Source organism: Spermophilus citellus, assembly GCF_964194105.1.
Source record: "Spermophilus citellus genome assembly, chromosome: 6".
NCBI classification, from domain to species: Eukaryota; Metazoa; Chordata; class Mammalia; order Rodentia; family Sciuridae; genus Spermophilus; species Spermophilus citellus.
Genome location: NC_138187.1, coordinates 14,565,270 through 14,580,066, shown reverse-complemented (window position 1 = coordinate 14,580,066; position 14,797 = coordinate 14,565,270). Strand labels below are relative to the sequence as shown.

Here is a 14,797-nt window from a genome sequence, read left to right as displayed (position 1 = left end):
GCAGCAATTTTATTTGAATTGTAACCAGTTTACCTCTCTCCTTGAATGTAAAACTCACAAGACCACCTTACTCAGGGCAGATATATATCAGGTTTCTGAAATAGTCCATTCCCTTAGTACAATGATTGATGAGTCTGGATGAATTTTGAAAGGGAATGGGCATGGTTTGTGACATTTGCCCTTGCTGTACAGACTAGGTTTTGTAAAGCCCTTAAAGTGGGGTTATTTATTTCCTTCTCTCCTTGGGAAATTGCCATTGGATCAATGTGTATTGGTTAAGCTTTCTTGTGGGCAGCTGAGTAGTACAGTTTTTAGAGATGAGAGCCACATGAAAGAAGAAGATTCTTTCCCAGTCATACAAATAATTATCTCCATGGTAGTATAATCTCCATAAAAGTATAAGCATATGAAACCACTCAGTTAAAAAGATGATACATAATTCAGAGGAAGGTTGTACAAACATGGTGGTAGAGTTCAGTACCTTTCCAGGCTGTTTCCAGGACCACTTATCATGATCTTCTTAAGGTAGAGTAAACTTTCAGTTCATCTAGAATCTTTTTGCTTCTAAAATAAAGAGTTTGGGGGATGTTGGAAACTTGAACTTTCCTGGAAAATTCAAATTAAAAAAAAAAAAAGAAACACTTAATTGAAGATTTAATCTTTAATTCGAACTTTAAAACTTCCCTAGGCAAAGAACTGAAATTGCTCAATCTATCAGAGCATTTGCTTTTCTAAGTATATAGTTCTCAACTATTGCTTGACCCAGTGAAAAGAACTAATAAAAAGTTATGCAACAGGTTAAAATCTTTCCAGTTGCCTTTCCCGCTGTTTGGAAGGAATGATTTTTTTTTGTTCTCAGTAAGTAATTTGGTCCAAGCCACTCCCCTTTCTTATTTGCATATAGTGCTGAAATTGATTCACTCAACACAAAATTCTAAAGCTTTCCAGCATTAATACTTCTGACAAAACCTGCTTAAGCAAAAAAGCTTCGATTGCCATAACAGCTTAAAAGAGCAGAAATTTTTAGAAACACACTTTTAACATTGCTCAAGATTTCTAAACAGATAAAAAAGATATTTTCTCCTTAAAAAGAGCCAGATTTTGTGGTTTTCCAGTTAGAAGTATATGAATGAGGGACTGGCTTTCCTAGATGGAATGTGAATCATTCATAGGGGACTTCTGAAACTCAAAACCAGTCTTATAAGCTATAAAATTTTGGCCTCCAAAATGTAATCCTCTCAGGATTACATAGGATCTTCGTAGAGAAGCGTGCATAGTTTGACCCTAGGATTTAAATATGTAGTGTTTTCGAAAGAAGAAATGTATTTATATGCTGCCAGCTCTTCATTCCAACAAATTGGAGTGCCTCTTGTTCTTCAGGACCTTATAGTATTTTAGGAACATCAGAAACAAGAACAATTAAGGTTGTAAAATCAATACTATAAAAAAATCAGTTGTATAAAAGAAGGTACTGAGAGGCATAGAGACACTTGGTCAGCAGGAAGGAGTCCTGTAGGAAGAAAATCTGAGCTAGACTCGAAGGACCAAGACTAGAGAACAGGGAATGAAGAGATATTCCCAACAGTACTGATGGTGCATGTAACCCTATAGTGACAGGAGAGGCCCTGACGTTTTGGGGAATGGCAGATGTTGCCATGTGCCTGAGATACCTGAGATAAAAGGGGAAGAATAATAACAGCAGTTGAGGACAAATCCAGACGAGCCTTGTATACCTTGTTGAGTTTGGATTTTGTTCTGTAGATGAAGGGGAATTTATTTTGAGTAGGGACATGGCATGCCCGGGTGTGTGTGTGTGTGTGTGTGTGTATGTGTGTGTGTGTTTACTACAGTGGCAGTGTGGAGAGATTGGAAGTAGTTAAACCTTTTGTGAGGGTATTAAAATAAAGACAGCAGAGGCCTGAACTAAGTCAGTCACTGTAGATTGTGGAAGGATAGATACTCAGGAGTTAGAACTTAAAAACCTGGCTTATTCTGATAAAAACTCATTTGTTCCATTTGGCTCAGTAGACAGAGCAGTGCTCTGCTCTATACAACCACACAGGAACCCAGGCTGATGTAGGAAGGCTCCACTATCTCATATGGTACCATTTGTATAGTTTGGGTCACTGGCTCAGCTCACTAAGGGGGAAAGATGGGTGAGATGTCATGTGACAAATCTGTGCCTGGGCCTCAAAATACTATCACATCTGCCTGCAGTCACTGAGTCATTTCTGCCTACAGCCCATTGGCCAGAAATAGACACATTTCCCCATGTAAATGAAAGGACACTTGGAAACTGGGGAGCCGATGGAGTGTTTGCTGAGCTCCCTTGACTCTGTCATAGAGTAGGGACTTGTGTAAGCTACTTTATTTCCGAGCTCATTTCCTCATCTGTAAAACAGAGATAACAGTAGTACCATCCTCCCAGGGTAGCTGTGGAGATTAAATACTATCATGACTGGGAAATGTCCAGCATTGTGTCTGGCACATAAGAGGTTGGAGGAAACCTTCAAATTTGGTCTTGAGATTTTCATTCTATGCATGTATGTCACTGGAGGGTCATACCAACCAGTTTAAAAATGAAATGTAAAAGAAATATGATAAATCAGAGTGCATCACAGGAGGGTAAATATTATTGTGTGAAACTTCATTAGGTCATGCATGTGTTTACATGGGTGTATTAAGTCAGGATGTAGAGTGTATTTCTCACTGAAGGTTGTAGCTGCAGTTTGAAAGCTGCTGGTCTAGTTCAAGCTCTCATTCTGAGTAACTGAAAGATATGGAGCACCAAAACATACAGAATGCCACCCTATGGTGGTGTGCTTTTTGTGAAAGAGGCAGTTTAAAAACCTGCATTTAAAAAAATGTCTTTGAAAGCATTTTCCTTAAAAGAAAGAGTAGAACGTGGGGTTAGATTTTAGCTTTGCCACTTTTTAGCAATGTCGCCTTAGGCAAATTATTCGCACTTAATGCCTCAATTTTCTCATCTATAAAATGGTGAAAATAACATCTACCCTCTGGGGTCTTTGCATGGATTATTGGGTTGTTGTATTAGTTAGTATGTGCAAAAATGCTTTTAAAATATAGTTTGGTACATAGTAAACCTTAGGGAAGTATTTGTGGATATTATTATGCAAAAGTGATGAGTAATCTGTTGTAGTGGTGCACACCTATAATCCCAGCAACTTGGGGGTGTGAGGCAGGAGAATTGCAAGTTCAAGGCCAGCCTCAGCCTCAGCTATTTAGTGAGACTGTGTCTCTCAAAAGCATATGTGTGTCTATGTATACACATACACACACACACACACACACACCATGGGCTGGGTTGTAGCTCAGTGATAGGAAAAAAAGGGATGTATAATGTGCATGTAAGATTTGGCAGTGCAGTAGGTACATGGTAGGTGGTTATTTTTCATTTGATTCTTTAGAAAGTGTTTCTTAGGTGTTTCTTCACATTGCCTTACGCTCTTCTTCCCTTCTTGGAGCTTGCAGTAATGTCCTGTTTCTTTTATTCCCTTGTTATATTTGTTTCCTTGTGACTCATGAATGTTTGTGTTCCTTACGAATAAATACTATTGTCATTCATTTAAACCTTAAATATATAATAGAATAAAGTGTTTTATTAAAAAAAATGTCATTGCACACTTAAAAATTCAGTCAGAAAAACTTACTGAGGGAGAAAGTAATGAAGCATTTTCTTTTCTGGTTCTTAAAAACATTTTTTTGGCCTGGAAGAAAACAGCGTCAGTTTTTTAAGATTGTTTTAAGTTTGACTTCTTGCAGTGAGCAGTTAATGTCAGCAAACCGATTTGTAGTGAGAAAGATGACTGTGCTTTTTGCTAAGCAGTGGTGGATAATGACTCTTCCATTTTGATAAGCCCATTGGCAGTACTGAGTTGAAACCTGGGTGAATAGGAGTTAATCCTGGTTGCCTGGCACAAATGAATTTGTTATGTAATTTGGTACCCACAAGCCCTTTCGGGAGGTCTTTATTATCATGACAGTATCCATCTAGGCCTGAAGGTGAATTTTGTTGTTGTCATCTAATTCCACCAGAATGATTATCATAACTAAAGGGTAGCACCTTGCTGTTAAATACCTGCATTTGGCTTTTGCTTTGACACAAGGGTGTGTTAATCAAGAATGGGCATTAGAAATTCATAAATATTTTAGTGATTTATTAATAGTTTAGAAGGTTTTTCTCTCCTTTTAACTTCTAAAAAATGAGTCGCATAATCAACATTCCCTCTGACCAGCCTCCGAAAGGTCTATTAATGCTCTGTGTTGTAGTTGCTGCTGCAGTTCATTTGTGTCAGTCCTGCCACTGCTGAAACTAATGCGGAAGGGGTGTCAGTTTGGTTTTCCATCACCTGACACAGTGGACTCCTTAAGCCTGGCATTGGTGGACATCCACTGTTAACAAGCCTGTACTATTTTTTATGACTCACTGAGAAGTCATGTGGTGGTGTGATCCCCATCCCCAGCTACCAGCACTTAAACTTGTAATTTTCAATGTATTGTGTTAAAACAAACTTCTAATTCTGGCTATTTTTCTTTTTGATTTTAGTCCTAAAATTGGAGGCTCTATTTTTATAAAGCAGGCTCCTATAAAAGTCACCAGTGTTGCTATTCTCTCTCTACCCCAAATATCATAGCTGAGCCTGGGGGTGGGGAGAGCACGAGCTGGCTGTTTCACAGGGTAAGCAGAGTGTGTGGGCCTGCCAGCCAGCGGGGGTGGAATTTGCTCTTTGCTTTCTTGGCAAGTGCCTCTGGCTTTAGAAGCCCTGTTTAAGACTTTAGATCTTGGTCTTTTCTTGCCATCCTATGCCCATTGTCTCTGGTGGTTCTACAAGAGATGGAAGACCTTTATTGCCCACACTCTTACCCTCTTTGCCAAGGTACATGCTTCAGTTGTCTGAATCCAGAGCTCTTCTGCCATTGAATGAGTTTTTGTAAATTACACAGTGGTGTAACATCTTAAGAAATGTAAAACTGTGAGCCCTTCTGTTTTAAACAGTCAAATCCCTATTTAAAATAAGTAGTATGCAGTGTTCAGAGACGGTACTGGTTTTTATTCTTGCATCTCAGACCTCTTTGATAGGATGCCTTCGTTTATTGAAATGGGAAAGACTGTTCACACCAGTACCCAAAAGGTTTTCACTGGGGCTTTCTAGAGTGCTGCATGGAAGTAGCCTCAGTAAACCTTTTGACTTACGTCCTTGATAAAAGAGGAGACAGGAGAGATTTCCATTAATAATGTGAATTTTTCCCAAGAGGCCGAGGTGCAGGTCAGAAAGAGACAGGTTAAACATCTCCCTGTTTCAGCTTCAAATTCTGACTGACATTTGCTGTGTGGGAGGTGAAAATCAACTTGTAAAGTGTCAGGGAGAGATGGAGCCTTATATTGTTGACTGAGAAACTGAGAAGCCATGTTTTATCACATTATCTAAGAAACTGATAAGGGAAGGAATAATTGGAGCAATGAGACAATTTATTCGCCCTCTTTCCTGAAGCTGGCAGGGTGCTGGGAGTGCAGAGGTCTAGGAGAAATTGGATCTTGAGAACCAACTCTTGAGAAGTTCTGATCCTTAAAACTCAGCCCCTTTACTGTTGAGTATTTGTTAACATCAGCATTTAATTAGAATTGGTATAAATAGCTACCATTTGTTGAGAAACTGTTCTAGGGAAAGTGCCAAGCATGTCAGGTTGATCATTTATTCAATCATGAGTTAATATACTTAAAGTGATGGACAGGTGCCTTGTACAGAGGGAGTTCTCAGTAAGTATCAGGGATCATTATTCAGTACATACTTAGCAAACATTTGCTCTGTGCCACATAACTCAGGTGCACATGATAAAAATCCCTGTGAGTAGTGGAAGCTGGCAATAAATAAGTCAACAAATAAGAATTTCAGAGAGTGGCATGTCTTGTGAAGAGATAAAACAATGTTGTCCTGGGGTGGAGTGAAATGACACTTAAATTGGTTGGACACTTAAATTCATCTCAACATTTGAACTGAGACCCCTCAGATAGGAAGTGATCTTTTGTTTTTCCTAGTTTTCAGGTGAGAAAACTGAGGTGTAAGGTGGTTCAAGTGTATGCTGGAGAGCCAAGAGGGTCAGATTATACAAACATCATCATTCTGCAGCTGAATCACTTTTTGTTCTTCCAAAAAGGTACAGAACTATGCTAGAGCAGCTAAAGGAGCTGCAGTATTTTGAGTGAAGGGGTTGATTGTGGTTGCAGTACATGCTAAACAATGATGGCAGTTCAGGGAGTTGCTGGTAATTCTGTGGAGTCCCATTCTTGGATGCAAAATTTGTGTGTGTGTGTGCGCACACTTACAGTTTATTCTGGGACCCATGGCTATCCTGAGGTTTTCATATGTATCAAAAGATCTTATTGGCTCTATTGCTTTTGCTTTGTTTTAGAATTTTCTCATACTGGCTTTTCTTAAAAATAGGGACTAGCTATGAGGACAGAGTTGGATTAGACAACACTGCATTGGCCCTGAGGTGTGGCAATTTTGCCAGGTCATGTGGTCGGTAGTGGGCAAGAACTGGTAGGGATCATCAGATGCCTTACTTTGCAAAAGGTGTAGAGTTCTATTTTGATTTAATTATCTGCTCATCTCTATACATGTATCCTGGGGCTTCATGCCATATAATCATTTGTGAAAATAAGTAACTGTCAAAAAAAAAAAAAAAAAACAGGCAGAGCCTCAGGTTTCAACCTGTAGGGAATATATTTCCAATAAAGACACGAAACATGAACATTTCCTGTCACTGTCTTAGAAACTTGAACACTTTCTAAATTTGCTCCTCAGCACTTAAAATCAAAAAGAGATTGTTTCAGTGATAGTAATTGAAATCAAGAATGTAGCCAAGTTCTGGTCAGTTCTGGTCTGTTTCATAGGATGTGGTTTAGATCAAATACCCATTTCAGCTGGAAGATTGTTATTTTTCATGGGAAAAGACTTCCAGAAGCTCTTACTTTATAGCCTTGAATGTTGGGAGGAGGCTCCACCTCGGGAACATGAGCAGGACAGAAAATATGCCCACAGTACAGCAAAACACCTGTAAGTACTCTGGGGCATGTCTACTTCAGGAGGGCGAAGATTGTGAAAATGTGCAATTGGAAAGGTTCTTCAGGCTTGTTAGTCCTACAGTCTTCTAACTAGCATCCTTTGAGTTGTAATGGAATTTGACAGTTTTTGTGAGCTAGGGATCTTTGGTCCTGTTGTTCAGCTAAAGGTTCTCACATATTGGGGTGAAATATGGCCTAGCAAGTTGGTCCTGGAGCATGAATCAGAAAGTCTGAGTATTAGATTTTCCCTTTCTGTGCTCTGTGAAGTAGAACTGAGTGACATAGCTTGGTAGGGACACTTTCAGTTGTGACCAAAACTAACATCTGGTCTGTGCAAGAAGGAATTTACTTGTTTATGGCTCACATATTTTTGAAGTCCAGACTTTTATCTTACTCTAGGTATAGTTGGATTTGGGGTACAAATAATGCCTTGAGAATTCAGTTTCTCTCTGTCTTCGGTGCTACTTTCTATTTGGGGATTTCATTCTTGGGTTCTACCTGCATTAGAGCTGAGACTCATGTAGTAAGGAGGGCCCATATAATCCTCACACTGACCTTTGATAGGCAGTGTTATTTTCCCTGGTGGCTGTGGTAAGAGGATGGTATTTTTAGTGCTGCGATTCACTTTGACTAACTTGGGTCACCTGCATATTCCCGATCCAATCTCCATTGAAGTCAGGAGCATATGAGGTTTTTGTGGTCCTAGTCACATGTTCCATTTTGAACCCCACCCTGCCTTGTTGCCAAGACTGAGGGGCAGGGACCTACTGGTGAAGTTGGGTGATCACTGATCAAGAGCCAAGCTGTTGGGGAGGAAGACACAACTCTGCTACATGAAGTGATATCCTTTGATCCAGTCTGTGGCTTGAAAGCACGTAAAGAAAGTCCAGCCCATGAACCATTTCACGGCTTCCACGTTTCCCATTCAAGTGAACCTTTTACTCCCGGGGAATGTAATTCTCTCTGGTTCTGGCTAGCCTATGGGCCAGAGGCTAAACCTTTGATAAGGGGACAGTTACTCATCAAACCTTCAGATGAGTCTTTTTCTCTTTTTGAGGTTGAGCATGAGGGAAGAAGAGCTCTCTGTCTTCTTTTTGAAAAAACATATTGAGGAAATTTAGATTAAATAAAACTTGAAAGACATTGTTAGGAGAATTCTCTTTTCAGCCTCTTCCATCCCATTCTATCATTTAGCATTACTTTCTTAAAGTCCTTGGACTCACTGTGAAAGAAATTTTTTTTTTCTTTAGCTATCTTATATCCTTCTTTGGTAGTTGGATATTTTTCCTTAAGTATGTTGTCTTAAGTGCTTTTGGTAAAAAGAAATTTTAAGGATCTTGAATTAGTTGGCAGATATTATAAGAAGATATTAAGAGAAATAAACACTGTCAATAAACTGTGAGAAAAAATAACTTCCTTTTTAAAAAGTCATGTGTATATAAATATATATGTATGAGTGTGTGTATATCTATATCTGTCTATATATATATGATCTTTGATCCATTATTTTCTCTTCTAGGAACTTATTCTCAAGAAGTAATTATAAATATGCTAAGTTTATTTATTATCCTGATATTATTTATAATAGTGAGATGTTGGAAGCAAGCTAAGTGTCCAAGAAACAATAAGGGATTAAATCGACAAATTATGATATTTGTGTTCAGTGGAAGCCTTATCTGGCTATTAAAAATGTTTTAACACAAAATCTCAATCTCTTTGTCCACCTCTGGAGTGCAGTGCCAGATTTTTGACAGATTGAATAGTTGAGTATAAATAGTCTATGGGTTATGTGAAATAGCTGGAGCATTAGTGGTGATACCAATAATACCATTGAATTGCTGCTCTTTTAAAAACATTTTGAGAGGGTAAAATTTTTATGAAAAGTGTTGGGTGGAAAAGATTGCAAGATGGGATGAACAGTATGATTTCAGTTTTTTTTGTTTTGTTTTGTTTTGTTTTAAGAGAGAGAGAGAGAGAGAGAGAGAGAGAGAGAGAATCTTAATATTTATTTTTTAGTTTTCGGTGGACACAACATCTTTGTTTGTATGTGGTGCTGAGGATCGAACCTGGGCCGTACGCATGCCAGGCAAGCGCACTATCCCTTGAGCCATATCCCCAGCCCTGATTTCTGTTTTGTTTAAAGGTTTAATGTGCATAATATGTACATGTGTGTATATGTGTGCCATCCATATGTGCTTATTTTAAAGACTAAAATTAGGTACTCTAAAATATAACTGGAGTGGTGGAATCACTGACTATTTTTCTCCCTTATACTTCTCTACATTTCTTCCCTCCTTCCCTCCCCCGCCCCGCCACCCTTTTTCTTTTTTTTTCTTGTCTACATTTTCTAATCTTCACAGAATAAATATGTAATACTTTTGAATTGGGCATCAGGATATGAAAGTTTTAGTGGCCTGACTTTTCTGACCAGGTTGGTGATATGGTTGAAAGCAGGAATTCTTTTATTGTACAGATCTTTTCTGTCCCTCTTCAAGCTCTTCCTGTCTGCCCTGCATTAGCTATGGGCCTCTAGGAAAAAGCTGATAAATGTAGTCCTAATGGATTTAGTTTTTTTTTTTTAAATAATTAGCAAACATTAAAAGACATTGATTAGTTACCATGTGATGAACTTGAGGCCTACTTAGAGGCTGTGTGGCTCTAGAAACCACATCTGTTCATTTGTGGTCATTCAGGTGCCCCTTTAAGACATTTGGAGGGCAGTCATTTATCATCTTTGTGTCAGGTTCCTTCCTCATCTTTTGACTCATTTCAGTTTCCTTTCTTGCCTTTTATTGAGATGCAAAAATTGACTCCAATTAAGTATTTTTCAGTTAGTTGCTGACTCTTGAACTTCTCAGAAGGTGACTGAAAAGTGAACAGAAGTGTGGTAATTGGATGTTTGAGGGCAAATTGTGTATGGTCAGGTGAGCCTCCAGGGTAGCTGATAGCCATATGCTGCCTGGAAGCAGAGAATTGGTGCCTACACCTTCAGTGGAATCTAATGAGCCACCATCCTACAGGAGGAGACAAGTTGCAAGCTTACACCCAGAGATGAGTGTAGCAGGCATGCTAGTTTTATTATAGTACCATGGAGCACAAACCAACCCAAGACTGTCCTCTGGTTTTTCAACAGGGAAAGTCACTGGGAAAACTGGCTCAGAAACAAAAAGAGGAGCCAACATAGAAATCCCATACTTTTTAATGATACCTGCCCCCTTTCCCACATAAATGGGTAGTCAGACCTGTCCAGAAAAATAGTGACAGCAAAAATTATTTCACTGTGGATCAGTGAAATGCTCTGGCCCCTTTTTGATTATTTTGAGTCATGTGGGATGTAGCTCTTGTAAATACCTCAGTTCTTAAATCCAGAGACCAAAAATGATTTGTTATTTGGTGTTTGGAGATTTTTATAGTAGTTTATGTGTGTTGGCTTGATGGTATTTGCCAGACATTTGGTTTAGCCAGTCCACGCTGGCTTCAGTCCTCAGGCCTCAACTAGATGTATATTCTCAGTAGTGTACAGTCATGTGTTGCTTAATGAGGGGGTTGTGTTCTAAGAAATATGTCATTAGGAGATTTTGCTATTGAGCAAGCATCATAGAATGTACTTAACATCTTGATGATAAAAGTCAGTCACTCTGTATAGCCTCTGATGCAATCAAGAGATGGTAAACACAAGATGTATGAGGCTGCTGTTGGCGTCACACCACATGTTGTTTTACAGGAAACTTTTATATGTTAGGAGTACACTCTAAAGATAAAAAGCATAGTAAATCCATAAGCCCGTCACATAGCAGTTTATTATTGCTGAGTATTGTGTACCTATGTATAATTGTGTTTGTGGTACTCTTAGATGACTGGCAGCACAGTAGGGTTGTTACACCAGCATCAACACGAAAATGTGAGTAATAAGTTGCATCATGACCACAGCAGGATGGCTAGGATGGTTTCCATGTCAGGAGGCAAGAGCAGTTTTTTAGCTCCATTATAATAGCGTAGGACCACTGTTGTATGTGTGCTCCACCGAAGCATTGTTTATGTGGCGCATGATTGTTTTCAAAATGTGCAGGTAAAGAACAATGACAGCACTTTGAAAAGAAACTGCTTTGCTAAACAAGCTGGTCTTAGTCATGTGACCTAAGATTATCTTATAGAAATGTATCGAGTTGGTTTATTTTCTTTTAAGAATGTTTTCTCTTTCATCTTTCCCGTCATCCCTCTTTCCTTTTGCAGTATTGAGTCGGCTATGTAGAACCTCATGTGTTCCTAACTGGAACTGCTGCCTTGGGTTGCTGCTGTAGGACATTTTAGGACAAAAAGTCTTTTAAAAGCGTGAAAATAGAAGCAGACAGGTCTTGTTTGCTTTGGCAGAAGGAGCAGCTTTCCCTCCCAAGTAGCTCTCAGTAAGACCTAATCTCCAAAGGTGATCTTTTAAGTCCTGAGTTCCAAGTGACAATAGCGACTCTGAATTTATAGCAGGTGCTTGATTTTTCCTCTTTGGTATTTTTGTTATTCTAGAAAGAGTTTACAAATGGACACCACCCTTCCATCTTTTTCTCGGGTCGTTCAGAATTTGGGGCTGCCAGGTAGAATCAAGGGCTCTTGTATTCTTGCCTTGAGACTCCCTGGAGGATGGCTTCTGCCAGTACAGCTGCTTCAGCCCTTGGCAGCTGTAGAAAAGCTGAGGAATTCACATACTTACTTCTTCTGGCCTTTGGGTATCTGGCATATACAGTGAGAAATAAGATACATCCAGCTAATGCTACAAACTATTTAGATAAAAGTTGAAAAGATAGGTTTCTTATCGCTAATATTTGGGAACACCAGCATCTGTCAGTGGCTTCTTATTACTGAATAGAATCTAGTTGGGAACAGAGAGAAGTGGATCGGATTGGTCCCTTCTGTCGAGGAAGTCTTAGAGTAGATCTCAAGTGCTTGGCAGACTCTTTTTTTGTGTGCCAGCAGTTGCCTCCTGTTTTTTAGCTCCTCATTTCGGAAAGCTGTTCCTTGGGTGACAGGCTCCCTATCCGCAGCCAACACAGCATTCCTCAGAGCAGGCTTCCTGACCCAACCAGCTGCAGCAGCAAGCCAGCTTGCTCTGGTCTGTTTGCCATATGTCAGAGCCCATTGCTGACCCTGCAGAGATCAAACTGAAATGGTTAAGGAAAAGAAAGGCAGCAGAACCAAGTTATCCATACTCCTTGTCCAGATGGGAGTAGCCTTATGCTCTCTCTCTCTTTGGGGCTTAGCTCTGATAGGCATGGACAAGAAGAAGCATGAGAACCATTCACTAGGATGCAAAGTAGTACCCTGAAGCATTGTACATTTAGAACTTCAGCTTGTTGGATGTCAGAAATGTGAAGGAAGTCCCAGAACACTAATCCAGACCCCTTGTTTAATGATGAGGTCACAGAAACTCAGAGAATTTAAGTGACTACCTCAGGGACACACATTGCTTAGGAAGACTTCAGACAAGAACCAAAGGCCTCCCTGGAGTTTGAGCAGATTTACTCAGTACTCCTGGAACACACTTAGGTTGTTGATAAGTATGTTTTCTTCTAGGGGCACCATTGTCTCCTTGCGGGAGGGGTGTATCCTGGCACACATCACAGCAGGAACAGTAGTGAGGCTAGTGTGGAGAGCAGAGTCTGGAGTCAGACTCCTGGATTTGAATCCCTTTTTCTTCATAGGCTGGCTCTGTGACCTCAGGCCCACTCCCTTAAACTCTATTCACTTCCTCCCACTATCAAATGAATTAAACATGACAATTCATGATAATCTACTCCTAAGTATAATGATTTAAAAATATTGATAGTATGTTGTTAATGTGGACCGACCATATTTGCCCCCTCTCTTCCTGTTTCATGCTATGATCAAGACCTACCTTCTTTGTGAAACATTCCCATGGGAACTCTGACAGACTGCTCCCCCGCCCAGGTCCCACTGCCAGAGGTTAAGAAACCTCAGTTTCCTAATCTATAAAAGACAGAACAACCTATTTTAGGCTTGTTGTGAGGTTTGAAGGTGATACGGCTATGAAGCATACAGCCCCAGGCTCTGCGAATGCTGGGTCCCTCTCTATTTTTCTTTCCATAATAGTAGTTCCCACATCTGTTTCCTTTTCCTATTGCCATTTATTCCAGGTCCTAGTGGGGTTAGTTCAGGGTGATTCTGTTTCTTAAGAGGCAGTCTGTCACAGCAGTTGAGAGTAATCACCTAGAAGACAGACAGCTGGCTGTCACTTCATGGAGCTATGTGAGAGACAGGAGCAGCTTCCTTACCTTTTCTTGGAGCTAGAGCATCCATGGGGACCTCAGCCTCTGGGATTGCCCTTTGGGCCCAGCAGTGCCTACTACAGGCCTGGGGCCAGGCTGCAAGATAAGCCTATTCCCAGGAACAGCAGCCAGGGCTGGCACAGAGGAGGAGAGAGTCTGGAGATTGTTCGATTCGAGGGCAGGAGGCAGAAGCAGCTGGAGTTGAGATTGAGAAAAGCTAGAGGCTGATCTTGGTCCAGTCTAAGCTAAGCAGAGCAGATTTACTGACATTGGTGTTTCAGATAAAACTGTTTAGAAGTAGGTTTCCCTGGTTTGTGTGCATATATTTTTGGTTTTTTTTGTGTGTTTTTTTTTCTTTCTCCCTGTTGCTACTTGTCTTGGCTCCATTTAACCCTTTGATGCCACTTAGCTGAGGCAGAAGGCAGTCCCACTAAATTTTGGGGGGTATCAGGGATTGAACTTACAGGCACTTGACCACTGAGCCACATCCCCACCTATTTTGCCTTTTATTTAGACACAGGGTCTCACTGAGTGGTTTAGCCTCTGGCTTTTGCCGAGGCTGGCTTTGAACCTACGATCCTCCTGCCTCAGCCTCCTGAGTCACTGGGATTACAGGTATGCACCACTGCACCCAGCCAGAGTCACTTACTTTGAGAACATACCTGAATGGCTGTGGCAGCTCCGGACTTGCCACTGAGTAGAATACTGTTCCTAGCATAAGGGAGGCCTGATTCTAAAGGAGCATTTTACATGGATTATCTCAAGTACTCTACCCACAATCCTTGGATGTACAAAAGGATGAGCTGCTGACAGTTAATTGGTACATTCCCCATGACTGAAATCTAGGTTTGCTCAGCCTCCTAATTACTGTGTTCCTCTTTTCTCCCTTGCTAGATAGTCTCCTTGACCTCAGTATGCCTACATTTATTTTCCTGTAATTGAGGGTGATTACTTCATAGAAATACATTTAAATATAGCTACTAAAAGACTAACATATAAAGGGAATTTCTTAATAATAATGCGGTTGTTTTTGAAATGTTGGCACTTGGGTGCCTGGATTGTGCTCAGGCTGCTCCTGTAGAGTTGCAAAGGTCAGGAGGAGGACCGACTGGGGAGGCAGTTCCACTGAATGAGCTAACTGAGTAGAAAACTGGACACTCTGTCCTGTAAACCTACAGAGCTGAACTAGGTGGGAAGGGAAAGGCATCTAGAACTGGCTGAAAGCCTGCTTCAGGTAAGGGACAGGGTGTGATCATTGATTTAATAAAGTATTCATCAGGCACAGCGAGGATTCACCTTGGATTTTATTCAGGCTCAATTACTAGGAAATCTGTCCTGTGGAGAGCCTGATCCCCTGGTGTTTGGGGGCAGTGGTGCCTTTGAGTAGAGTCGGTGCTAAGGTGGGTGCAGATGCATTATGGTTGTACATAGGGAG

At 40.4% G+C, this 14,797-nt stretch overlaps 1 protein-coding gene across 6 annotated transcripts in view; it reads left to right on the top strand.

Moving 5' to 3' along the window:
* DCUN1D3 (defective in cullin neddylation 1 domain containing 3) overlaps nt 1-14,797 on the top strand; it is a 34,871-nt gene that overhangs the window by 12,417 nt on the left and 7,657 nt on the right. The window lies entirely within an intron of this gene.